Consider the following 26,123-nt stretch of genomic DNA (forward strand, 5'->3'; position numbering starts at 1 on the left):
CCGGAAGATCACGGGCTGTGACGGAAAGGTAGACTCCTCCCCATAGGAGTGGCAGGAACAGGAAGCGCAAGAGCTATATAAGCGTGTGACGCAGCTAAATAAACGGACATTTTGTATCCATCATATTGATGTCTGTGCATCACTGTCCCCAGGGTGGGTAGAGCCCTGTGTCCCGGAGATATGCGGCCCAAGATGAGTTTTCCCATAGAAGCGTACAGCAACAGTACATTTATAATCGTGTTGAAGTAAAAGAATAGTATGAAGTTGTTCTTCTTACAGTTATTCAGTAGGTCTACAGTAAGTAAAAACAGGCTGGAATAAGAAGGTCTGCTAAGAGTGTGCTAACAGTGATTATAATTAGTGTTCTGTTAACCAATGAGTTGGGTTTTTCCGGACATAAATTGTGTTAGGAATGCAAAGCAAGGCTGACATCAGGAATGAATACTTCCCTGGTTTAAACAGCTTGCATCATTCCATCCAAACTCCGCGCAAATTCTTGCTTTGGAACCCAGAAAGAATGAGTCACATGTGGCTGTAGTTCATCATAGGTGCCTCTTTATTGAGAAACGAAACCTTTTCTGAGCCTGAAAGGTCGTAGCTTTATGTTGAATACGCATAGGAAGTTTGGAATAGAGATCAATGTTTGGAATAATGACCAAGTAAAAGAGCAGTGAAAAGGTAATCACTTTGTGGTTGTATTTATTGCTTGTATTTATTTTTCAGTGACTTCAGTTCCTCTGTCTGAGGTAATGTGAAGGTCTCCTCTCATTTGGATGCTACTGGAGTCCAATAAAATTACTCAGCCAGCGGAGTGCATGGAAACCACCTCTCTGTGCAGAGGAGTTGTGTGTTGTGCAGTTTATAGGGTGGGGCAGAAACATGATCTGCTGTGACTGTCCTCACTTCAGAATTGCAAATGAATAGCAGCACTGCTTAACGCCTCATGTGGCTTTTTGGAATACCGCTGCCTTTACATGCAGGCTAGTGCGCATATACCGTCTTCCTTTCTGCATCAGTTCAGAGGTGCAGGGAACTTACAAAAATCTGCTACTGTAAAGTGGCAAACATTATTACTCTGCATATGCTAGACTGACAGCACTGTCACCTACCTGGCCTTCTGGTGGAATGTACAACAGTGGGACATCACCTCAAAAACACCGTTGGGAATTCCGTTAACCTGGGAGGTAGATCCTGATGCAAATTACTAATTTCACTCTTCCATGACAGACAGCAGAGCAGCTTAACAGAGCATAGGGAAACTTCTGGCCATTAATAATCAATGAAGGGAAACCGTGAAGGTACTGAATAAGTGCAGTCCCTCTCCTGTCCTGCCCAGTCCAAAGATAACATGAAGCCTTTGTACCTCAAATAGTTCTAAGTTTTGTGTGCCCAGTTTGTCCATAGTTGGTATCTACCAGACACGGCTGCATCCAATGATGACAGCTTTTAATTCTCTGCATTTTACACACTTATGTGGATGCGCACGGGTAGTTTAGGCATGTTGAAAGTTAACTCCTTACGGCCTTGTCAATGAGAATTCTTGATTCTCTTTTAATAAGCACATCTTTATTCTTACCGAATCTGTGTTAAATTTCACCTTTTCAAACTAATGAAGCTTCATTTTTATTTTTAAGTCCTCTTGCAAGCAGCTTGACAGATTTTTCTAATCTAATAAACTGAATGCGAAGCCGGAGCGACCTCCTAACATCATTCTGTTACTACTTATGCAATCGAGGAGAGAGCTGCAACGTGTCACTTGGAGTATGGATCCAGTTGTTGCCCCAGCGCCACTCAGTGATGTGTTCTAGCTGAAGTGGGGAATAAAACAAGTGGATTTGGGGGTTACTTTTTTCCTTTGCTCTAGTCAGCCATGTATTTGTTGAAATTAGAAACCTATTTCTGTCGACAGATTCTCTGAGCTAGCAGATAATGATGTCTGGGGTTTTATAGCAGTGATAAGAAATAATGCTAAAAGGATACACAACTGTAGGCTTTAATTTTTTTTTTTTCCTTAAAGGCTATTGTTTCTATCTGTACTGAGCAATAGAATACAACACAGATGCCGAATACATGAAAAGGAACATTAGAAGTTGTCATCTCATCTGATCATGAAGAAAATGTTTGTAGTACTTGCATTACAAAGAGGATAGCTTCTGATGCCTCTGCTGAGGGGAAGGAGGGACACAAGCCAATGTCCTAGGCAAGTCAAATTGTTTTGGTCTGATTTTGAAAAAGACAGCTAGTATTGTTACTTGAAGCATTAGATTTGTCTAAATAGCTCTGGGCCTTACAACTGTCCTACGTTCTCCCTGACACACTGAATCCTTGAGAACTGAGTGGCTTTTAGATCGTAAAATATTTGGGCAAATTCTTAATTATAACCCATTTCTGACAGGAACGTAAAGTATGCTGAAAATTGGACTCGTGTTCTTTAGCAGTTCACATTTTCTTTAATTGCAGACAACAACAGGTAGCAGAAAGGGAAAAAAAAAAAAAAGAGAAGCAGCGCAGCAACGAAAGAAAATGGGGGAAGAAGCCCAAAGGCTAATGAAAGAAGAAGAAAACAAAACTGATGTAGAAGTGTCTGGACACAAACCAGGCATCAGTGGCACAGTGCCAATGAAAAAGAGAATTTCAGCTCTACAACATACATATTGGTATTGATTTAAGTATTTCTAGGGCTGCAGCATTTCTAGGACTCCAACCGTTTGGTTTCAGTACATTCTTCAGGGCATCTTGGAAGGCAGGGTTCTCTCCGAATATCTTCAACAACTAGTAGGTGGTTATTAAAGGAGAAAAAAAGCCCACCGAAAATCATGCCTTGATGGAATGAAGTTTCCTGCAATAGTCCTATTCCAGCACCCTTCTTTGCAGCAAAAGTGATTGAGCAAGGATGTTGACTGAAAGACATCCTTAATGAATAGTTCAAGCCTGGAGAAAAGAATGGAAATACCTAAGAGTGTGGTAAATCTCCTGTATTGTCTATGCTTACCCGAAACATGTAATTAAACAGTTTTAAAGAACCCTTTGCTTCCTGCCTGATCGAGAATGTCTGCTTTTGCCTTTCCATAAAGGTATTTATAAATGTTTCACATTTTTCCATGGGAGATAATATTGACGCGTGCAGAAGAAAATTACTTGTTAAAGGTGACCTGCGGCTCTCAACGTACTCCTGGTAGAGTAGGCTCTGGTAGAGCACAAGTTACAGCTGAACACAAAAGTGGATTTCTTGTCACTTTGTCACTTGCAGCCCCTGTGCTACCATGCCCCTTTACAACACTACAGTGGTTAACAGCAGGGGCATTGCTACACAGCAGTGGTGCGTGCTGCTCCTTTCTTATGAAGGCTAATGTTGTGAACGTAGGGGAGCAATTCAATTGCTTACTTGTATTGGTAAATTTGTATTTCTAGCAGAAATTCTTCTACTTCCTACATTAAGGGGAAAAAAAGTCTCACGCTGTATACTTGTTGCATAGGTAGTACAACTGAAAAAAAGGTGTCCTCCTGTGAATACATCTAAGTGTGAAAATTCTCAGTTCAGTTAACAGCACTTCTCAGGTTCCATTTTTGTACACTTACTGTATGTATTTACAGTGGGATTCCTCTCAGAAAAGCGTGCAAGGTAAATAGGCAGTAGAAGACAACAGTAGTTTAATGAAGAAGAAAAGTTAATGTCTGCTGGAGGGCAAGGTGTGTGGGAGGAGGAGGGTCCATGTGGTTTGTAGGGGAATAGACAGGGATCGGCAACCGGAAGATCACGGCATGTGTCGGAAAGGTAGACTCCTCCCCATAGGAGTGGCAGGAACAGGAAGCTCAAGAGCTATATAAGCGTGTGACGCAGCTAAATAAACGGACATATTGTATCCATCATATTGATGTCTGTGCATCACTGTCCCCAGGGTGGGTAGAGCCCTGTGTCCCGGAGATATGCGGCCCAAGATAAGTTCTCCCGTAGAAGCGTACAGCTACAGTGGTTATTAGGTGCAGCTCAGAACTTCAGTGAATACCTCCTGCATCTTCTGCTGTGCGGATGCTATTATCCCTGAATTCATGGGCTGTCTTGTGGCAGATGAGCAAGGACAGCAAATCCTGTGCCTGAGACGGGTTCCGTGTGTATCCAGGGTCCTGTGAAGTTGTAACAGAATGGGAAGGGGCGGGGGGACTAGATCACCTCTGCCTCGAAAAATAGAATTTTTAACTAAGTTGTAAGACACAAGTTCTGCTTAAAAGAGAAGTACTTGAGAAAGTAAAGACAGTAAGACTTACTCTGAATGGCCTTTGTCATGGAGAAAAGTTTTAAAAAATATTTAGTATGCTTGTCATGCTGCTTAAAATCTTGCAGAGACCAACTGATTTGACAGCAATTTTTAGACATTAAAGAAGTCATTGAGAAATGTGAAATTTTAAAATACCTTTTAGGAAGCAACAATATGCACTTTTGTGTGTATCTTCTGCGCAAGTGTTCTGGCTGGAGCAGAATCGATGACTGCAGTCTGTCCAGACTGAACAGCAGTACGGCAAGCAAATCTGCTCCTAGTACACACCTCTAAAGTATCTGATGGTGGATTGGAGATAAGAAGAAAGTCTGTGAATAAGCTTTAATAGCAATCCGCGTCTGTCCTTTTAACCACACCGATGAAGCAAGGAGGCTCATGTCATAATTCTTTCCCTATTGCTGACACAGGGCAGGGAAACCTAATACCTGTTGCCTAGTTTAGGTTGGAAGCAACATCGCATCTTTCTAAAAAAATTAGTTTAGTGCTTACTATTGCTATTTCTGAGACAATGTAAAATAGGTGCAACTAGATGTTATTTATTAAAAATAACAAAACATTGGCTAGTTAAGAAGTTAGAAACAAAGCCCCTGACTGCGTCATGAGAATGCTCGTGGTTTTTGAGCCTTCAGCCGTTTTAAAAACGATTAGGTGCTGCCACCTCCTGCACATCAGCCCTCCTGCGTTGCTTTGCCCTCTCCTGCGTACTCACACTGTTTTGCTGTTCTTCCCTCCATTTCCCTGCCTGTACTTGAGCACAACTGCTCTAGGAATTGCTCCCATCTACTCTACCAAGTCCTGACATAATGCCAGAAAGGGTACAGTGCTCTCGTAGGTAGCAGTCTGTATGTCAAAACAGCATGCATTGGTTTCATATGTTTTCCTGCGCTATAGTTGCTTGTGTTTGCAATGCCCCTTGTTCATTTGTCTGAAGGGTTTTGGAGGAAAATGCTCCCCTGTTCTGCTCATGTAGGACATAAATAAAACAGTGGTTCAATTTTAGCGCATTTCTAGCGGTTGGGATTTAGGTGAGGTAGTTGATTTGGGGGGGGAAAGAAGGCAAAATGAGGAAGTGATCAGAAGTGAAGAAGAGCCTTGTGAGTGGGTGGACCTAAGTAAGCATGCAGGTGAATCTCTGGTGAGGCGGTGGGCAGTGCCTGTGCCTCGGTGTTTTCAGCAGCTGAGAGGCATGTTGGGTACCTCTTCAGCTGAATATTAAAGAAAGGCTTCTTTGAGCCTGGATTAGAAAGAGAAATAGAGAAATGCATAATGGGATTATCAATAGGTGTTGCTTCAACCAGGGAAGGAGCCGCCTTGGTTCCTATGCTACCCTGTAAGCATGAATTCAAGCAGCCACCTGCTACCTGACCCTTAACCTATGCCCTGCTTGTCCTCCCCACCTGCACACTTTGAGGCAAGACTTCAATTCTTGCCTCAGTATGGTATGAACAATTTCTCAACTCAGAAAAAGGAGGAGGTTTTATTGAACTCTTTGGAGGGTAATGGTCCTCCCCTAGCTGCTCCATACAGCAGCAGCAGGATCCAGGTGAATCATGACTAAGAGTAAAGCCAAATATTAGATGGGGAAAAATCAAGATGGTACATTTGTCACAACAACTGGGATAGCCTCTGTGGATCGGGGAGCAAAGGCCAGTCCCACAAAGTCTGGGACGGGAGCATTTATCGTGCTACTTCAGGCCTCTTCTTTCAAAGGGTACCTTGAGCTGTCTACATGCTTGCAGGATGGAGGAAGAAAGGTGGCAGCTTGGAAGCGAGCTGTATTTCAGGTAGAGATCAGAGCACGGACTTCTATCAGGAATGTGACGGGAACTCTCTTGCTGAGCATAGTTAAATAACTTACGAGAGTTGAGCGGACAGAAGAATTTTAAGGGCAAGAAGCAATTTTGACGTTATTCTGGTGTTAGCGCCTTGTGTGTTAAACATGGACCATGTCCAAAACATGGTTTGAAATGAGTTCAGCCTATTGACATTTTAAATGTAAGTGTGGGTTCATACTGCTTTGTTGCCTGCCTGCTGCAAAAGACACCCACGTAGTCACAGGTGAATCTCTCTCCTAGAACTGAAGATCTAAACTAGTCCTTTAAACTATGCTCCATTTCACCACCACTCAAAGCAAAGATCACTTAAACAATAGTGGCTGTTAAAGAGAAACCCAAAATTGTGATAAAGATGGTAAAATCACATATAAAATATTGCGCTCTCAGCCTTGAACAGACATGCTTTGAAGTAGCAATAAGGCATGTTGTGTCATGTGTTCCAGTCCCATCCCCTCCACCCGCCAACCTATTAATTTTGGCCCTTGTGCCCAGGTACTTAAAAGAAAAGCTTTTGAAAGTGACTTTGCAGCAACTATGTATTGCAGTAGTGTCATAAGGCAAGTCAAGTGGCCTGCAGGAACCCAACAAGGTAGGTGAGCATGGAAGAGGAAGTTGCTGGCAGAGGAAGCAAGGCGCTCTCGTGTTCTCATCTTTGTGAACTCTTGGAGCCTGTGTTACATCAACATGCCTGTTTGATTCCTCTTCCTTAGTGAAATGCTTAATGAACACTAGGGAATCTGTTGCAAACACAAGTAATTCAGAACCCAGGCATTACAAGGATGCAAAAGGTCTCTCTCTGAATTGCCTCTGTAAGCATTGGTGCATGTCACCCTCTTGAGTGTTGCAAATGCTCCCCACATGCTGGCCAACTATACCTCCTTCCTTGTGGCTAATAACTCCATTCTTCCCCAAAGCGGCAGGGCAGCGCATGGCGTTGTCTGGCTTCACTAGGCTTCTTCTGCTCTGGGTTGCACAGAGAAATGCTGGAGGGGAGAACAGGAAGCCAGTGAGGTTTAACCGGCCAGAGGTGTTGTTGAAAGGTTGGGTGGAGGCAGGCAAACACCGCTATGTCGCCTGTTGGTTAGCATTGCCCTCCTCTGAACTATGCACGGATTTCAAGTTTTGGACAGGAAGAATTTGTGGTTTGATGGTCACAGTGGCATCTCGGTGGGCACACTGAGACTGCATGGCTCTCAGATTAATTAAACAAGGTATTCTGGACTTCTGTTAAATGCCGGGAAGACTGACACTCTCCTGGCAGCACAGAAATGAGCAGTTACAAGCTTCTGGAAGATTGCATTGAATTAAAGATTAGGCACTTGCATTTGTTAACTCAGCATGGGCGCAGTCATGCAGGTGGCATGTGTGTCCACAGACCAACTGGAGCCTTTTTCTCTGCCTGAGTGCTTATGCTTGGAGCTGTAATGAAGTTTTTCTCAGCAGAATTCTCTTCTTTGGGTCCTGATGGTTCCTTATGCCCTGATACAGTGCCTCCGCCAGCTCTGCCTGTGCCCAATAGCTCAGCTGAGACCGGCTATTTTATATGGCTTTGCTACAATAAAACACTCACACATTTACCATTTCTAACAGGCTTCATTGAACTTGTGATTATAAAGGTAATTTACAATGAAACAATTAAATAAACAATAAGCTAAAGCACAATACATTTCAAAGGGCTCATATGACTACAACATTCCAACACATTAAAACTTTAAAACAACATTAACACTCAAATTGTACCTACACCTATACTTATCTTTCTAACACGTTTCAAGACTCTCAACAAAGTACCTTTTTGGTTACAGTCCCTGTAAACACACAAGACCAGTGAAACACTCAAGCAATTGTACAACTGAGAAGAACACTACACAAGACAGGAACAAACAATGTGCTGGAAACTGCCTGGGGAATAGGGGGTTTACCTCTAAATTGAACTGACTCTTTGGACAACGAATGGATAACACTAGCATGCTCTCTGGAATACATGTGTGACATCCTTAGCGGGAACAAGCCTCCGTGTCACTCAACACTGTAATTTCACAAAAGCTTTAGGTTAGTGCTGCCTAAAGAAATAGCCCACCTTTCTCTGGCCGTTTGCTCCCGTGCACGTCTCACGCTACTCTTGAGCCAGTGCAAAGTGCTGGTATATTTGCCCAGTGAAGCAGCCAGGGAAACTCATTGAGCTTAACAAACAACAAATTAACATTCAGCAACCAAACATGAAAGAGAACTCACTGTATTCTCCTTGATCTCCCTGGTCATGTTCACTGTGCAGATATGTTGGCACCAGAAAGACACCAGCACGGTGGGGTGGGGGGGTGGGGAACATGGTGACTGGGAGCAGGAGGACTATTTCTGTAGGCAGCAGTACTCTCAAAAAACACCAGTTACAAACATCCTGTAGAAAGGCTTTACCTTTTCCATTCTGAAACAAGTAACATGTTTTCAAACCGATTTATAGGGCAAATCAAATAGTCAAGAGCAAAACGGTGGACTAGGACAGAACTGCAAAACAACGCTCTAGTACTGTAAATGAGATCTGTTCCTGCTCCATGAGTACTGAAAGGCCGCATGATAGTTGGTACGACAGGGGCTGCTACAGCCAGATCGCTGGCGAGTCTGCTGCTCCAGTATCTCTTCTTTATTCCTGTCTGAGAAACAGTATTGACGTACCCAAAGACTTCATCATCATGAGGTTCTGTAAAATCAAGTTCTTCCACAAAATGGTCTTCATTAACTCCGTGCTCCACTTTCCTGCATGGAGGTGTCACAGGAGACAAAAGGATGGTCGAGTTTGGCTCACCTGGAGTTAAGTCCACTACGATACCAGAATCACTGAGGCTTTCGAGAGAAATTGACCCAATTCCTTCAGTGAAGAAGGCGGGCTTAGAGGACAGGCATCTTGAGCTCTGAGCTCTGAACATGTTTTGAATGAACTGCTCCCCTTCTAGGCTATATGGCACCACATCAGTCTGGGTGGTCTGCTCCACCATCATGTTTCTGACTTTCTCCTCCTCCTCCTGGGAAAAAGTTAGTTTTTCATCCAGAACATTTTCAAGCATCTCTTGATTCACAGTAGAATTGGAGGGAGCTGGCTCACTCAACTCAGAGGTTGTGGTGGTCAAACTCTCTTCAAATAAATCAGTCCCGTTAGCTGTGTCCTCATGAAGAAACAGCCCACTATCTGCCAGCTCCTCCAGAGCTTGGTCCTCTGTGGTGGGGCTGTCTGGCATCGTGGTACACAACGGCTTGCCCTCAGAGTCACACGTGTACTCCGGGCGCTGCTCATCTCTCACAGAGCTCTTCAGGGCCATCTCCATGCTCGACACCAAAGATTCCAGTTTCTTGTTTTCAATGCTTATTTCTAGGAAGTATTTCTGAAATTTTTTGTCTTTCTCAGCCAAGCTGTTCTTCATGCTCTCAATAACTTGCTTGAGTTCTTTGATTTCCCTCCTTGCTTCCAAGAGGCTCAGCTCCATCTCCACATGATTACACTCGTCTTCGATCCAGTCTTCCTTCATACGTTCCACCTGAGCTTTGAGCTTTTCGATTTCTCTTTCCCTGGAGCAAAATAAAAATATCATAACACTTCTGGTGACTGCCTAGTTAAAGAGTCAACGTGAGGCTCCACCTCACTGGGGTGGCTATGCTGCAAAGATGCTCCAAGGAAGAAGCAAATTCCTCCATGCATCATTTGCTGCCACCTCTGGGAGAACTGGCAGAGATGACAGCTGGCTGCCAAGACACACTGGCTGATTCCTAGCCGGAGTCACCAACCTTGCCACACAGCCAGCAGCCTTGTGGGCTATGCTGTGGTCCTGGACACTTTGAGGTGAAAGTGGTGGCCTCTGGGTTAGGTCCAACCAGTACAGCGCTTGACATCTCATCTACTGCCTCACCCTGGAGGAAATGACAAACAGCTGCCTGGATGTGTCCCCTGTGCCTGCCAGCAGCTCGTCACGTATAGCCAGAGCCAACAGTGGCCTCAGACAGCAGGATGGCTCAGGGCTGCAGGCACCTGGCTTGCTTTGCACCCGGCTTGCTTTGCACCCCCCCAGCCCAGCATGGATCCAGAGGCTTCTGCCTTCACTTGCAAGCAAGTGGGGAGAAGGGCCCCCTGCGTGAGATCCAGCCCTCACAGGTACAGATGTCGGGCCACCCAAAGCAGGACCAAGGGGTCCCTGGGACTCTACCTTGGGGCTCCATTCAAACAACCCTTTGTGCCCGCTTGGGTTGTGTGTGCTGGAAAGCCAGTTCTCAGAGCACAGCTTTAGTAAAAGAGACAACATCTGTTGCTGTGTAACGTACATTGTTGCTTCTTCGCTTAGCATCCATACAAAGTGCTATTGCAAAAAAGTCCATATCTAAGCAACAAAACCACAAGCGGGCACACTAGTTTGTGTCAGAGCTTTTCTTTCATTAGGGGAAAAGGGGGACATTTTTGGTCGTATTTTCTGAGTGAGGTGGAACTTTTTTTATGTATAAAAGGTCTCAGTGCTAAAGTAGGCTGGTGAAGAACTATCCTTTGAAAGTCTTCTATCGGGAAAGTTCAAAAAAAGGGAAAAAGAGACAGCCATATTTGTAACGAAAGTGCACGGTACATATTCACTGAGCACACAATGAAACCTTAAATACCTGAAAACAACCTAATCAGCCCGATCATATTTCAAATCTCTTAATGAAAACTTTACATGGTCAAGAAAAGAGTAAAAATGATCAGGACTCCCATCCCTTAATGCTCCTGAATAAATCTTGTCCAGTCTTATTTCTGAAGTGAAATATACCTTTCTGTAACTTTGCACTCGGATTCCTTCAGCTTTTTTTTCAAATGCCGTATTGTAACTTCTTTCTGCTGCAGAGGAGTCAAATACCGCTCCGGATTTTCTGGCTTAGTGCTGCAATTGTGACCACAAGAAATAGATTTCCCTGATCGCCTGAAAAGAAAAAAAACCATCACACCATCACATAACATCACTCCTACAGTTCTTCAGTCCTGGCAAAAAGGAACACATCCCATAGACTGATATGGCGCTTGACTCATTTTGGGCTCCTCAGTGTCCACACAAGTGACTCCCTCTGGCAAACCAAAGTACTTGAGAAAATGGCTGATTTGTGGCTATAGTACAAAATTTACTATTTATCATAGTTGTTTTCAGTGCCATTACCTCAAATGAGACATTTAACTTTAAAACACCTAGCCATCTCCTCACCCAAAACGGTGCCCAAGAGCAGGCAGCTGGGCCATTGGCAAGGGCACCCAGCTGCAGACACAGCCAGGTAAGGAAGCGTACAGACTGAGTTCAGCTCCACATGTGAGTTAAGAAGCCGAGCACCCTGAAACCTACATTAATCCTGTCTAGCTTTAGGTGTGTATCTGACATGCTTGGCTGTTGAGTTGCCTGGGGTGGGAGGAAAGAGAGAGAAAGGGAGGGAGAGAAACAACAATTTCTTCTCTGCAATACCTGTCGCACGCTCCCGCAGGTATGAGTTTTCTTCCCTGTAGAGGAAACTGCACGCAGAGGTACCTAAGGCCGGGCAGGGTGAATTTTCACCCGAGCATACAATATTTTCTATACAACCCCACCCAACTCTCTCCAAAGGAGAAAGGACCTTTCTGTGAAAGAACCAGGAAAGCCACATGAGAACTGACAGCATAAAACCACGGAAAGGAGCCTGCCTTGGAGTGAAAACCAGCTACAAAGCGCTTTGACTAAAAGTAACCTTGAATTTTACAGTACTGAAACAGTAAAACTTTTACATGGGATAGAGCACACTGTTGATTGTCGAGCCACCAATATGAAGAGTCACACCCATGCTGAGGAGCAACACGACCCCTTTGGCAAGCCAGACAACCAGCTGATGCCACATTTGAGTGCAGAGAAGGTAAGTCAGTGTGCTGAACACCAGGATGCTGAAATAAAGACTTGCCTCGTCACTTGGCTGCTGTCACTTCCTTTGTTTGAGCCTGAGTTGCTTCTGCTGGCTAAAGAAGCCCCATAATTCTGACGGGTGTTCGCAGGACTCGGCTGGTTTTTGCTCAGTGTTGACAAAGGGGCCTTTTCACGGGAAGCAGGTGGGCTGGGTCTGGACTTGTTGGATAAGGATCCATTATTCTGACCATGAAGGCCACAACTGGAGGAGAACCAACATGGTTAAAGCATACTGGATTATCTTTATCACACAACTCATTATGTGTCTTATTTCACGCACAAAGTTGTCTACACACTAAAACAGGTAGATAACTGTGAGTGGCCGGGAAGAAAGTCCTGAAGTCATCAGCCACTGCACACTCTTTCACTGACTGTGGGGCTCTCAGTCTGAATTATGTGATCTAGGGAAACGGTGGCCATTTTCACGTTTCTCTGTGGCTAGCACGGTTCCCACTGACTCCACCAGATCATCCACCTTCCCTGAACCTCTGACTCCATTAAGTAATGAGAGGACTGCAGCCTGGGCTAGTGCCAAAAGAACCACGCTTCAGCCTTCCCTGGCCAGACCTGCAGAGAGATGCCTGCTCGTGGAGGTTTGCTCTAAGACTGCTTTCATGCTCCTTGGCAAGCAGCCTGAGGGATCACAGTGTGTGATGAAAACAGATTTGTTTGAGCCACTGTTCCTTTCTCTCTTTGGCATAGAGGGTGCTTCAGCTGCCACTGTCAACTATTCATAGAATCATAGAAGACAACCATAGAATCATTAAGGTTGGAAAAGACCCCTAGGATCATCAAGTCCAACTGTCAACCCAACATCACCAAGTCTCCTAAACCATGCCCTGAGGTGCCACATCTACACATCTTTTAAGTACCTCCAGGAATGGCGACTCTGCCACCTCCCTGGGCAGCCTGTTCCAATGCCTGACCATTCATTTGCTTAGATATAGTTCAAAGCCTACTGTGAGCAGGCTGAAATAGTATTAAAATAGACAAAGAAAACCACAGATTTTTTTCTTCCTTCCTTCCTTCCTTCCTTCCTTCCTTCCTTCCTTCCTTCCTTCCTTCCTTCCTTCCTTCCTTCCTTCCTTCCTTCCTTCCTTCCTTCCTTCCTTCCTTCCAGTTTCCCTCATACGTATCTACCTTTCTTTTCCCACTCTTTATTAAATAACCTGACTGTCGACTGTGGGCTTGAAAGCAACTGGTATCTGTGCTGCTGGCAACTGCCAAAGGACTGAGGTGCTCTGAGCACAGCTTCCCAAGGCGGGTTCCTCGCTTGCTCACTTGGTTTGTCTTCCTGCACTGCTACACTGCTACCTACATCCTCTCATGGAATTGGTTCTTCTAAACTGTAATGAACGGGCTGGTTTCAGAAAAGAAAAAGGCAAATCCAGCCAACCAAAGAGGCTTGAACATAAAAATTTCAATACCACAGCACTATGAAGCAAGAACTCTTCTCAAGATTCCCTAACTTGGTTTTGTCCCTCCTCTGAAGATGGAACAGTTTATAAGGAAGGTGGCTGCTGCAAACCTTCATCACACTGCTGTGGTTTGGGTGATTTTATAATTATTTTACAATGAAGTGCTGGACTGTGGTTTGTGACAACACTGAGATTTTTCAGAGGAAGTTGAGTCAAACAGTTAAAAGAGAACATATCGCAAAGGAGACCTCTCCTTCCACTTCGTACAGTACAGCATCAACTCTTGGGTGAGGCAGAATTCACATAGACTGTGCGTAACGCAGCAATGCAATTGAAGCAGCATTATTACAGAGGACTTCTGTCTAATTAAGTGGGTCAGGATGCTCTAATTTAAAGTTACATTTAAATGCACAGAAATACATGCAATGATACAGAATCTTACTGCAAGTAAGGTGATTTTAGGGCTTCATATTATACTTAGTATTTTTCACACACACACACACACACCCCCCGGCTAGTACCTTTACTGGTTAGATTTAATCTAGAGAGTGCTTAGGTAATGTTTATTTTTCTAACAGTCTCATGACACAGATAGGAAACTGCTCATTAAGCATCATTCTGCCAATCTCTGTGCACTGGGGCACACTCCGACCTCAGAGACATCTGTGTGACTTAAGCATAGAGGTATCCCACTGCCAGTCCCGGCCTGGCCTACCTGCCAGCACTTCCACAAAGGGCAGGAAACCCGTCCTGTCAATCTGAACTCTTTCCACCTACTCCAAAAAATGTAACCAGCAGGGATTTTGTGGGTGGAGCACAATGTGCGCTGCTCCACCCAAATGTCCTCACCCTCGCATTCACAAGCTCTCTGGATTTGCACTTCACAAATGATAGGGAGAAATCTTACAGAAATCTTTCTTGAAAGATTTGTTTAGATAGATAACTCATTTATATATTTTTTTTTATTTGCATATAGTTTTAGTTACAGAAAGGTTGGGCAAGGGTGTTGAATACAAAAGCATCAAAGGCAATATTGTCTACTTCTTCCTACAAAAAATAAGGTCATGACCTGGAAAGGGACATGCCAAGCTGACAGTTTATTACAAAGAGAAAACAGTGATAAGACCAAAAGGTTAAGGTTAACTTCTTAGAGGTACTGCTGTTAAGCAACATACACCCAGTTGTCTCCTCCTCCACTCCAGCTGAAGTCTTTTCTGTCTTACCTGAGGGTATCTCCCATACTTGTTATGAACAAACAACAAAAAAATACCTGTCGGCTGATCTGGCCTACTGACATGTTTTGGTCTCAAAAAATATAGCTTTTTTTTCCCCTTTCTCTTATTACAGTTCTCATCAGTGTAAGTGCTGCCCAAGAGCATAGTGTTAGCCAAATTGTTTCAAAACTCACACTAGTGGTATTTTATGTATTAGCTGCAAGACCTTACATAGTAGTCTCTCTCTGCACTAGCAACTCTCTCACTCTTCAGGAAAAATTGCTTTGCTTACTTGTGAGAAAAAGACCTTTTGCTTCCAGCAGCCGACACACGGGCTTCAGGCACTGAGGTACAGCCTGTGTTGCTTGAAGAGCTAAAATTGGTTTTAACCCCTGGAAAAGAAAGGGGACGAGTAAAAACACAGTGGAAATCATAACTCAAAGGCTGTTTTAAAAATGACGATGAACAACAGGCATCATCCCTTTGCCCATCCTGTGTGAATTTTAGCAGTTGCATGAATTTTCCAACATCCCTGATGTCAAGCACGTGATTTGTTCTGGATTTGCAACATTTCTTCAGAAGTGGCACTTAAACAAGAGCAGAGAAAAACCATTTGGACACAAACCCCTCACACTAAAGAAGCCCTTTTAGGACACGGCTAGGAACATTTGTTGTGACAACCTGTTTGCTTTCTTACAGCCGTCAATACAAGAATCAGGCTGCTCACACGGCTCCTGCAGCAGCACACAACTGTAACTGCAGATTTCGCTTGCTTTAAACCATATGAAAAGACTACGCGCTGGGGGAAAAGCCGCTTCCATTTTGGTTTCTGAGACGATGTACACATACATGCATATGTACATATAAATGTGTATAGGCTAATAGGGTATATGTGTCTGCGTATGTACACACATATGCAGGTTCTCGTGGCACACAGAAGGACAGTAAAGCAGCTCTAATAGCCTTAAATCAATCCAATAATCACGCGCGGCTCTCAAGTGCTTCTGGGGTGTTAAGCCATCTACCTGATTTCTGACTTTCTATGGATCACAGCTTTTATTTCCCAAGCCCTGGCATGTACAGGGAAAACCGCTTTCATTTTGCTACAATCAGTAGTAGGTAGAGCTACTAAGAAAGTCTTATCACCTGGAAAAATACCCACCCTAAAGTTAGGATTTTTTTCAGTCTGTCACTCAAATGGCAGATGTCCAAAGCCATATCTGGGCCTTACACTGCAAAGCCACAATATTGTACGATGACTTTAATCTGAGGGAAAGGAAATAACTTTCCAACATCCTTTAAACAGCTGGTCGGGGGGAGCATCTCTCACCTGAGAATTTCTGGGCGCCGTCTCACGCACAGACACCCCCAGCCAGCAGCTGCAGACTTTCCATGAACCCCATTTTTGCTATATTTTCCATGATGCATCTGCAGATACCATCATCCCCCACTGGGGTGGATAAACCTTCAGCTGCACAGTCTTTCTTAAATCCTTTGCAGAACTGATGGTGATGTGCACGGCTTGTACCCCAGTTGACTAGGTTTGTCGCTGTGACAATGTGATTGCGAAAGCTCACACATCTAAGTCCCAGAACAACCCACCTAAGCAGCATTAACCATGAAAGAGGCTGCCATTTCTCAAAAACCATTTCTTTTGTCTGAACTGGCTATAACACTTGTTTTGCCCTGATCTGAGACTCCCCTGACTAAGAGGATTGTCTTACCCACCATTTCCCACAAAGGATACCACATATTGAGTCATCAGCTTAAGCGGTATCTCAGTTGAAATTCATTCATACCTATATTTCCATGCTGCAGCCACTCAGTGTCACAGTGCTGGCAGGCAAGACAACTTGGCACTATGCTCTGATGGAAACGCTCATGCCACGCGTAGTGGCATCCAACACTGAGAGGCCCGTCACTCTGGCCCCAGCCCACCTTGCAGCAGGCTACAAGCAGCAGCACACCCACTCCCTAGGAGCAGAGCTGTGCACCGCTCTGTGCAACGGGAAGAACAACACAGTGATGGCCAGCAAAGTACTGCAACGTTTTCCAGGATTGCTTCTTGCCTGCAAGACACTGGAGTGAAATAGTGCAGTGTCAAGTGCTGTCCCTGCACTTTATTGCTCAGTGGGCAACGGCACTGAGCTAAGAGAGTGCTGCAAACAGCATCATGCTTTCTGCACTGCCTTTTAGCCTCCTTGCTGCCCTGACAGCACCACTACAGTCACCTAGCTCTAGCTGACATGGAGGGGAGAGGGGAGCCTGCAACCCCACGACTGCATGCTGTGCTGCCCATGACGAGGAGTGCAGGCAGTGCCAGCTGGCACAACCCAGGCAGAGGCAGAAAAGGCAGTGACGGTAGGTCAGACGTGTGTGCACATCTGCCCCATGGGTTGGAGGACCACTGCTTAGGGAGCTAACACCGTCCTGCCACAGCACTGCAATTGGCTGGGCAAGGTAGAACAGCTTAGGTATACTTGGTCTGCCAGGACAGTATGCAACCGCATCACATACGTACGTATGTATATGGAGCCAGTATATACATTTCTTACACAGATCCACACAATAACCATACATGCATGCCTGGAGTATAGCATCCCAGTCTGCTATTTATAGCCATTACAGATGGTTGGATACCTTGTGGCATGGTCTTCTGGCCTCAAAAGTCAAATTTTGCTTGCACTTGAGCATGTAATATTTTTCCTTCTATAAGAATAAAGCTCAAACTTTCCTGTGTGCATTTGATTGTCCATGTGCTATCTAAATGGTAAGGTTACAACATAGAAAAAAGGAAGAAGTGTCAGTAATACCTGTGACAGGAACACTGACAGCTGAGCAGAACTGGATTCCTAAAACTCAGGATGCATCTGAGTTTAGTAAATCTTTTAAGCTAATTTAGTCTTTTTGTGTAAGTCTTTCTTATTTGCAACTTCACCACTCTTTCATAGCTGCCAAAGTATAGAAACCACAGAACTACCTATCTTCTGACTCCATAAACATGACCTCTTAATATATATCTATGTGTGTGTATATATAGATATAAAAATCATTCTTGATGCTAGGTTTGCATATAGTCACCCAGTGAATCAGAGCTGTAAATGAAACAGCGCTGACAGAGACAGCTTGTCCTCAGAATGTAAAACACTTCAATTTGCTGAGCCTCCGTGCCTTCAAAAGCATCCTGTTACACAGCAAAGAGACGAAAACACAAAATAATATAAGTTCACCACTCCAGTGCAGCTGCTAGAGGAATAAGTAGCATGCTGTCCCTGTAGATAGCTTTATTTAGAGACCCCAAGGGAAGAGAGGGGGCCTGACTGCATAAGAACTTCCAGCAAAGCCATTAGAAACAGCTGGAAAAGTAGAGATAATTCAGTTGTAATGCCCTTTATTGAAAGAATCTGTATTTTTAAAAGACTAAGTTTAATTTATCTTAAAACTTTTAACTCACAGCTACATCTCCAGTTTCAATCTTTAACAGCGTAAGCAGTAATATTTCCAGGAAACATTAATGCTACTTCTTTTCTATTTAATACGGGGTTGTTCCTGCAAGATTGTTTTTGTACACCACAAGCAATCTAGGAAAGAAAACCAGACTGCTCACATGCACGAGCAAATGTAAGAAAAAGAAGCTGCACAGAAGTGATGAAGTCTTGCTTCAGCATTTCCGGCTTTTCTTCAGATAACACCCTTTAAAAAATGACCCATGTTGAGGGCAAAGGCTGCCAGCAGGGAATGTACTCAATTCACAGTGTCAAGCTCAGCTGACAGCGTGTTTTTGTTCCAGTCCCTGGCCTTTGACTTACTATGTGATTTACTATTACTATACATGAGACTCTCGCCTTGCACTTTGCTATAAATTTCACATCCAACAGTAACTGTGTAAATGCAGATATAATCCTGGGAGCAAGGATCAGGACTCTCCTCCACGTAGACTGCTCTATTCTTTGTGTGACAGAGAAGCTGCTCCCATGTGCTCTGCTGCTGCCCATGTCCGACAGATACCCTCTACTACCACGAGGTCTAAAGCCAGTGGAGGAAGCTGATGATGCTCTGTAGGTTGCAGTGGTTGAGAACTCTTGTGAGAGGTGTGGATTTGAACTCCTTTGGTCTAAGGAGGGCACTGAACTCAGATCTTTTCCCCGAGCTCTACTTGCTCAGCTGCCACACAAAACAGGGTGGGTGGTAGCACCAGTGCTGGCCGTAGTTCAAAGCAATGAAACGTGCTGGTTGCTGGCACTCACAGAGGTGGTCTGGCTCTGGTACAGAGGTTCAGAGTGAATGTGAGGCACGTGAATGGGCGCAAGCAGGGTACAAGTAGGTGGCCAAATCTGGGAGACGGGCATGCCTCTCTGGCCTCTCCTGTGGACTGGGAGAGGTGTGTTCCTGCCTGGCATGCTCTCTGCTGTGAATCTTGGATTGTAGTACCTAACCACCCCCTCTTATTTTGTATGCAGTTTAGTCATCAAGCTCAGACTTGCAAGTTGTGCTCCCAGAATGACAGTGAGAACCTGAGCACAGCAATGCCTGGCATCAGCATCCCCTCCCCTATCCCACTGCGCTGGCCAAAGAAGCTATCACTTATCACTCTTGGGTGGACATCTACCTGACTGCTTGCCTGTGCCCTCTCATCAGACAGATCTGTTAATCATGTTGCAGCTGATTGCACAGCGCAGTAACAGCTGATAAATTGGCAGCTGGCAAACATGCAGTCAGAGAAGACGTGGAGCAAAACTTTCAGTGTGGGTGACCATCAACTGTTCAAACCTGCTGGGTGAGGGGACTTCCAGCTCAATACCAGGCAGAAGACTTTGGGGAAGAACTTCAACGCAGATCCTGCTTCCCTGCATTTAGATCTAAACTTGATTTTACTTGATCCCCTCAATTCATACTGCTGGTTGTGTGACCTAAACTAATTATGTATCTTGATTTTTGCTCATCTAGTTCACCTACTTTTCTTACTTTGGAAGAAAGTTTGTTATCAGATAATCAGAATTTATCTGATTAAGCAGTTTTCCAATCTCATCTAAATACTATAGCTTTGGTAGTAATCTGAACTGCATTCATGCAAAGTATAAGCACTGCAGATCTCAAAATAAATATGGAATGTGGCTTGTGTATGCTGTGAAACCACAGTCGGTCAAGCTCATCTCTAAAAACAGTCACTACAAACTAATTACTGAGATTGGCTGAGAGCCATCATGTAGACTCTGCATATCACTGTATCCTGAGCCAGCATTTTTCTTCATTGTTTTTAATTCATGGATTTGCAGAGCAGCCACGAGCAGATGTTGGAACAGACAAAGAGCATTACAAGGTGGTTTTTTTTCCTGCTTTATATACCTTACAGAGATTCTTCGTACGGAAATTAGCCTGACCTAATTATTTTTTGTGATTCTATATGCAGTTTGAGCTCTTCTAACACCACTTTAGAACAGCTGCCAGCAATTTTCCCTTCTCATCCTGAAATGACCTTTGTTGGGGGAACACATGTTCACGGAGAAGAGAACAGTCTGGACAACTTATCTTTCTGTTCAAACCAAAAGGCTCTTTCGATCAGAGATGGAAGGATGCTACTTTGCTACTCCAACCTCATTAGAAACATTGAGACTGGAGGTTCAAGAAATACCAATAGATGTATAACATGATACTCAACTTGTATATGACAGTTTTGGAAAAACCTCCGTGATGTGTAAATCCACCTACGGACAAGTCTTTAATAAGGAAGCATGTGGTGTTACCTCAGGAGTTTTCTCATATGCCTGGCAGTACTACCTGGTCTGCTTGAATAGAAATGAATAGGCTGGTCAGAAGTACTTTTAGAAGCTGGAAAACACCATCTTTGGCAGGGATGACTTAACAGGACACAGAAAGGGAGTGAACTCGGTCATAGACTAGGTCAACATCCCAGCCGTCCCGTTATGTTGGTGGCAGAAGTTTAACAAAGGGCTTTCAGAGGCCTCTTCAACACATCTCCTAAATCTGGTTCCAATGCACAAGGAGGAGAGAGGCTGGCTGGTGCACAGCAACAAACCCCGCAGGCATGCATTCACAGCAGCAAATGCTGCAGGTATGTGTCCACAGCATATATGCAAACGCATGAAATCACATGCTCAACCTGATTCAGCTGAAAGCTTTTACACAATCACCCTTAATATAAGGCACATGGTTTTCATTCTAATGTGCATAAAACATTTTAAATCAGTTTTACATGTTTTCAACAGGGAAGAGAAAACCACCAGAATGAGAAACATATCCGAGAGGTAACTAACTAAGCAGCCCTGCAATCCCAGGATCAAAAGCAAAATTTGTCATAAAGCTAGTCAAACATTTACTGTAACGCACACCTTGAAATTATTACAAAAAACTAATAGAGATCAAGTGCCATCTACTGAAACGAACAGTAAAACCCTACCCAGTATATCGATTGGTTGCCTAAACTATATTTCTATAGTTATAAAGAAAGACAAGGTGGGTCTCAAAGCAATGAATGTCAAGTTACGACTGCTGTCATTTGCTTGTTTTTCCCCCCAGTAGCACTCTTAGCATTAAGGAACACTAAGGACAGACATGAAGCCTGTGCTTTTTCAGCCTATTAATCCTTGAGGGTTTGCGGTCACACTGCCAACTTGAGCAAACACTCACAGCCTGCCAGGTGCCCAGACTTCAAAAGCCAACAACTTCCTATTACTTAGAGAATTTCAGAAGGGAGGAACAGACGACCTGTAATGAAATGCCTCAACATGGAAGCAAGAGAAGGCTTGTAATCCAAATAAAATACAAAACAAACTCTGCAGAATTTTCATTTCCTTTAAACACAACTTACATAACAGTACACCTAAGATACGGTATTATAAGGTACATCTACTGTTTTGTTACAACACATTAAAAGTAATATATTTCAAGCTCCTTGGGGAAGCGATGTCCACCTTGCAGCGGCTGGAGCAGGATTTATGAAAGGATGCCAGGGCCCCAGCTCCACGGGGGGAATTTTGGAAGTAGCGCTCTTCCTATCTGCCACCTCACTTGAGAAATCCCGCTCTCAATCAGCAGAGTGTCTCAGCTATGTGAAACTCTTGTTTCTGGGCATGCCTAGAAGCAGGTCAGCTTTAAAAGAGCTCGGTGCCTGGCTCCTCTCCAAAGACCAGGCTGGGTGTTTCACACTACACAAAAGACATCAGGGTCCACACAAAAGCAGCCCAAGGAAAGCTCTCTTCTGCTCTCTGCTTTACTGGAGAAAGGATCCACCTGGGATTTGCAGGGCCAGATTTAGCTTTGAACTGGGAGGAGGCTGCACATCATCTCCCCATCACACCACCTGGGACACGCACTGCGTCCAGCTGTAAGAACCAGGGGAGGAGATGGGGTTCCTGTCCTCTCAGCTTATCAGGGCCTTCTCCAGCTCCTCCACAGATTCACCCAGTTTAGGGTGCCTGCACGTCTTTGTCACCCGTTGCTACATACATAGTGGAATCCAAACAGGCCTGAATTTCCCACAGCTCCCCTGCCTCCATCAGGAGACCCTGCCTAACCCCTGCACCCAACACACCTGAGAAAAGTAAGTTCTACAATCTAGAGTTTTGGGCAAAGTTGGGCAACCTCTGTCTAGTTGCTCTATCAGATGCTGGGTTTTATTTTCTTTTCATAATTGTGGTTTATTTATTGGAACAGGGACTGGGCATGCATTTCCCCCTTCTTCCAGGCTCTTCCTAATCTCGGAATCATAACGACAGGTGAGGACCAAAAGAGATTGAAGGCATCTAAAACACAGCTTCCCCAGGATTTATATAGCTAGGTACGTAAAAGCAAGCAAATGTTCAAAATGCCACCGCTATCTGCAAAGTCCTGCTTAGTTGTTTATGGCTGAGTTTCCACTGTTGAGCCCATTAACCACCAACTTCCCCAATGTCCATATACCACAGTGAAACCAAATCAGTCAGATTTGCATGGCTAAGATAAAGACGTTCCCTTAGCTTTCTATGCCTGCATACAAATACAGATATATAAACAGAAGGAATATAGAGACATATCCACTCAACACTGCTCAAAAAGGATTAAAAGATGTCACTCTAAAGCACAAAAAAAAAAATTTCTGAGTGATTTGGTCACCAAAAAACAAAGTTCAGAGAACACTGAAACTATTTCTGATTTTAATTCAAACATGGCCAGATAGTGGAAAAACAGAATTTTCTACTTTCTGTCTGAAATGATGCTTAAATTTTGAGAACTGTCAAATTCCTTTCCTCTTTTAAAAAAGGGGTACAAATATTTTGATATTTTTATTGCTTTAATTTAACTAATTCCTAATTAAAACTAAATCCTTTCCGTTTTTTAATTTTTAAAATTTTACATTTAAAATATAAAATTAAATAAATTAATTTAATTAAATAAATTTAAAATATAAAATTTAAAATTGAAAAATAAATTTAAAATTTATTGAATTAAATTAAGTACATTAATTAAAGCCTTAAAATATCTCTAAGCATTCTAAATATTTTAGATTGAAGATTGTCTTTGTTCAGTCTAGAGAAAGGCTTTCTTTAATGTTTTGATTTGGTCAACAACAATGATGACAGGATTACAGGGCACTGTTTATGAAGGAAGATTAAGGGAATACAATTTGTGTATTCTAATCAGTCTGGCAACACTCTATCATGGGGAGGAGGAATACAGCTGGAAAACTGTAAAGAAAACCATTTAACAGCAACACAGGATTCTGGCTTTTGCTGCATTTGCTGCAGTAGATACACAAACTGCAAAGCCTGCTCCAGCTTGACCTCACACATATTTTAAAACAAATACTTAAGAGCGTGCAGTGTGTGTAGCATCGGTTTCTCTTATTTGACTCATATTCCATAACGAATGAGCAGAAGAGAGAAAAAAAGCTTCTTAAATATAAAAAAGACTTTTTTTTTTTTTACTAAAGATCACAGCTCTTGCCATCTTCCATACCTGCCTCAACTCTGACCTCTAAACCTCAGTGCCCTTCTTACGCCAGGAGCTCAGCCATCTTTTCCAGATGGAGGAGGAGCATGTCCCCACAGTCCCCAGGAGACCTGCATCTCTATCAAAAGGCATTTGGCACTAAAAGGTGAATTGGCTGGCACAGGTGTCACCTTGTCCAACAGCCCAGCGGCTGAGGCGCTCCCTGCAAAAGTCCCATATCTGCATCCCCTACTTACTCAGATTTGCAGTTGGAGCCGTGGTTTTCTCACGGACCACGCGCGAGGCTGAGCTTGAGGTTGCAGGCGTCCTGAGGCGAGAATCTCCCTTTAACAGTTGGTGTCCCACTTTCAGGAGATCTGGAGTGGTATCAGGACAATTAATGGGCCAGAGAGAGAGAGAGAGAGAGAGAAGAGTTATGGTGTGCCTGCTGGGTACTTGGCTTCAAACCCCCAGTACAAGAGTAACTAGATTATACAAAGTGGAAGAGCTTCCCTGGGAGCAGACTCCCTGCATCCCCTCAGCCTGCTCAGCGGCCTGCTACTAGGGCACTCGTCTCCTTTGTGCTCAAGTCCAGCCTCCAAAAGAGGCAAACAGATCTAAGTAGAAGTTTCTTTTCCCTTTACTGAACTAAGTAACAGGCATCTCCTTTTAATGTTCTTTTCCTTTGTCAGGAAGGACATAAGCACCTAAGTGCGCAAGATTTGTGCCCGAGACCCTGAATTGTAGGTGGCCTGTGCCACCAGCCCAGAGCTGAGCAGATCATTGCTTAGGACAGATGGGATTCAGGCTTTCGCCTTTTACTTGCCCATTCCTCCTTTGTAACTTGCTGACTTCTTTTCGGGATCCTCTATTATCTCTGTGATGTCTGGGTGCCTGCTGCAGCCCAAGAGTCTTCTGAACAAAAGGAGATATATGTCTTGAGGGGCCTCAGCCCAACCACGTCCCTACTAAGCAACATCAACAATAATTTTTTAGAAAGGGTGGATCATACAATCTGTGACATTTTTCTAGAACACTTTTATTTAACAGGAACTTGCAGATTTGGGTTCAAAAATACAAAACTCTTGAAAGCCAAAACAGTCTTTGTAGGTGCTACTTTGTTTATTTGTCTTTGAAAGAAATACGTGGCCCTTTGAATATGTTATCCACACCAATTCAACTCAATTTGTTGAAATTCAAACTCTAAATCTAAAACATATAAAAACCCTAAATAAAAAACCATAGCGCTATGCTCATAATTTTTCAAAGATGCTTTTTCAGCATCTTTTGCTCAAAATATTTCTCTTCCAATTATATTCCGTTCTTATCTCTTGGAAGTTATACAGCACTTTTTTCACTTCAGTGCAATTCAGTTAGCTTATACCCTAAAAATTCTTCACTCCTGCTAACAAAATTCACGGTGCAACGGGAGATACAGGCTGTCCATGTGCAATGCTAGGTGCCTTGGGCAGCGGTCCTCAGAAACAGGACAAACGGACAGTGCCCAAGCCTATGAGGGATGAACAGGAGAGGAAGAGGCATCTAATTAGACTTACTTGAAGATCCAAGCGTGATCTTCAAACACAAACTTTCTTCCGCAAATGAATGTCTAAGACTGGGTTTCCTTTCTGTAAAACAAAACAAAACAAAAAAAAAAAAAAGAAAAAGAAAAGAGACAGAAACCGTACTTGGCTTCAGGAAAGGCTAACAGCAGAGCTGTCATAGACCTGATGAGGAACACAGGAGATTGGGGTGGGATTCATCTGACTAAGCATGGATGTCTCTAATGTAGACACCCATGTCTGAGCCAGCCTCGGTCCCATATTTAGGCAACCGAGAGTTCGTCAATATAACCAGTGATTTCAAGGTACTCCCTCACCCCCGAAACAGCTCCCACAACGGCCAGGAGAGAAATGGCAGATTCACCTGTTCAAGCTGTTCCACTTCTGATCAGCGATGGGACCAGTCACTGGAGCAGACAAGGGGGGTGCCCCCCCATCTGCAGCCCACAGCTCCTGAAGGTTGTCTAAGGAGACCCGTAGATTTGGTTTTCACCTCTTCTGAATCACAAATACCGAGGGATTTACCCCAGGCAGAGGAGCCCCAGCGGGATCCGCCGCCTGCGCTGGGTCCGTTGACCCAACTGGCAGGGACCGGTCAAAAACTGCCACAGGGGGGACCCAGGCGTTCCGATGCACGCGGAGGGGGCTGGGCTATGCAAATGAGGGAACCCCCCAGCAGCCGCTTCCCCCCTGCTGCCAGCCGCCAGACCTCACAGCACCAGCTGCTACAACACACCAAGCCTTCACAGGGTGACGCCTCTCTGTGCTCAACTCCGGGATGCAAGCTTCGAGGTTAGCGCGGGCTTCAGCCTGGGCACGGCATCCTCGCTCATGGAGGGCGACATGCGCGTGCTCATTTCCCTCTGAAAGAGTTAAAAATAACATTAGAAACCCTCAAGCTGACACAACAACATCTTCAACTCGTTTAAACTAGACACAGGAGATGTTTCTGTGATCCT

At 44.1% G+C, this 26,123-nt stretch overlaps 1 protein-coding gene across 1 annotated transcript in view; it reads right to left on the reverse strand.

Moving 5' to 3' along the window:
- Positions 1 to 26,123, reverse strand: part of LOC142055634 (myelin and lymphocyte protein-like) — a 37,737-nt gene that overhangs the window by 7,453 nt on the left and 4,161 nt on the right. The gene's annotated exons all lie outside the window — the stretch shown is intronic.

The sequence above is a fragment of the Phalacrocorax aristotelis genome, chromosome 3 (assembly GCF_949628215.1).
Source record: "Phalacrocorax aristotelis chromosome 3, bGulAri2.1, whole genome shotgun sequence".
Lineage (NCBI taxonomy): Eukaryota > Metazoa > Chordata > Aves > Suliformes > Phalacrocoracidae > Phalacrocorax > Phalacrocorax aristotelis.